The following is a 2,489-nucleotide window of genomic DNA, read 5'->3' on the forward strand; positions in this document are numbered from 1 at the left end:
TGCATATAGCATGGGAACCAGAATTTATTGCTTTTATCATCAAAAGCACAGCTTTTGTCAGGGGCCATAACAGGCAGCCCAGCCTGGACTAATTGCCCAAGAGGCTCTAGTAAACTGATGAACCAGCTGGCCACTGTTAGGGTCTCTTGATTAGCTGCTGAGGATAGTAGCCTTCCCATTTAAGTCAACCTGCTGCAGAAGACTACAGGCTAGCTAACAGTTCTGCCTGAAGGCTTGCTGTGGTAAGCCTTTCTGGATCTTGTTCTCTTTGGTTTACTGACTTCTGACCCTGTTTGGCTTTGCCTCTGGACTCTGGCTTTTGGCCCCTGACTCAGCTGTGATTTGGACTCTGCCTCTGGAATTGCCCCTTGGCTTTGGTAATTTGGGCTCTAGCTGTTGCACAGCCCACTTCCATATAGCTCTGGGTCCCCCATCTCTTGCCTCTAGACCTCTCCTGGTGGCCTACCCACTAGGCTGGCCTACCTATGCCTTGGTCCTTGCACCCTTCCTATAGATGAATTTCAGGGCAAGTTCGTTCAGCTCATAGGCAGCAGTAGTACAGGAGTACTAGGAGGTATGTCCCTTTCAGGCAGAAACTGGACTGCCTGGTATATTCTTTTTCAGTATAGAGAAGTCGGGGCATCTGGTTGATGTAGATTATGTACTGCAGTTAAGGCAAAATTTACTCTCTCTTATTTATCACGTGCATTTCCTTTATTTCTCAAAAATCAGTCTGTTTGTGGCTGTGTGTGTGTGCAGTTATCTGATGTCTGAGATGGCTTTCTAAGCATCTGATCAGTTCAGGATAGGTAGCTGCAGTGCCTTTGATGAAACAGTGTTGCTGGATATCTTGAATTAGATCGTTCCAGGTCCTAGTTAGTTATTATGAAGCCAGCTCTCACTTCTTGGGAGGGGAAAAACTGAACCTTTTACCAAATCAGCTCTGTACAATAGATACCAGGAGATATTAAACAGAAAAATTGTAAAATGATTCTGTCCTTGAGATGTTTGGGCAGATGCTCAACTGGTATAAACTTGCATAGCACCACGTTAGTTGGGGAATTTTTTTTAAAGTGTGAAGAGACCCATTTTATTGAGATGAAGCTGTCCTAAGCAGTCTCTTTTGTGGGGAATTGGAGCCACTCCTGTTCTTTCCCAAAAACAGAGATTTCTCACATAAGTAGCCATATATTTCATTATACAATCAATCAGCACAGCCTTGCTAGAGAGGTTTTTATCTGGTGCACAAAATATGAAGTATAAGCTCACTGCATAGCTCTATTACAATAAAATTATTGAGTCCTGTATAGTTGCCTCTTCCATACAAAACTTGTTTTAAGAAAAGGAAACAAACATTGTGTCATTTTAGTCACAGCACACTTCTCTTTTGTAAGAAATAGTCCTGTTATCTGGGAATTCATACTCTGCCAGTTCTTAAAAATAATGTCAAGTTATTTTCTTTTCAAGGCCAGAAATAGAAACAATTAGAGTAGTAACTCAGATGAAACAATATCTCTTTCTAATTAAAGGGCCAGGCTACCATCTCTGATGCACAACATGCATCATTGTGTGACTTGAAAGGATGGGTGTTATGCACAGATAGTGCACTTGATTGCTCATATGTGGGAGGGTATGTATTACCCATTTTAAATTAGAACCTGCCCTAAGCCTGGAACCTGAAGACTTAAAGCAAACAGCCAAATAAAATATTGTAGATAGGGAAGAGCTAAAAATAATGGGACGGTGAGCATAATTTTTTTTGAAGGTGTAAGGGAATGCAAATTTTTGTGTTTGCAGATGCCTTTTGCATATAAAATGTCTATTTTCTTCTGGACAGACTCAATAATTTTCATATTGGATCCATATGCTATTATACTAAGTGTTCCACATACTACAGTATTCTGTTTACTAACACTTGTCAGCACTGCATGTTTTTAAAGAAATATGTGAAAAAATCCTGCAAAAATTGCCTTAGCAAAGTTTTAAGATTTATATGGCACTAGGAGTAGTACTTTAAAATTGTATTATTCATGATAAATATGACAGTATCCACAGCATTACTATAATTTGATAGAGAGAAATAGTTAGCTGTGTTAGTCTGAAGTCAGGCAGAAGGCAAGGCAGGATGGCACCTTAGTAACTAATGAGTTTCTGAGTGAGTTAGTCCCTGAGATGCCACCCTGCCCTCCCTTCTGCCTGTAATTTGATAGTAGAATGTTTATGGTTTTTTGTTTTTTGTTTTGTTTTTTTTAAATAAGGAATTTCTATGTGCTGGTAAGCAACTCATAGAAATGGATGAACATTGCTTCAGAAATTTTGTTTTACAGCATCCTTTCCCTGAGAAACATACTGTACAGGCTTTGAAATTTCATAGACATAGGCATCATATGTACTTAGGATCCGTTATGTATAAAATATAGTTCGTGGCAAAGCTAAAGGAGTCGGTGTCCTATTGAAAGGCCCTTTATGTCTTGTCTTTTCTTTGTTCA

This window comes from Alligator sinensis, unplaced genomic scaffold, assembly GCF_000455745.1.
Source record: "Alligator sinensis unplaced genomic scaffold, ASM45574v1 scaffold229_1, whole genome shotgun sequence".
NCBI lineage: Eukaryota > Metazoa > Chordata > Crocodylia > Alligatoridae > Alligator > Alligator sinensis.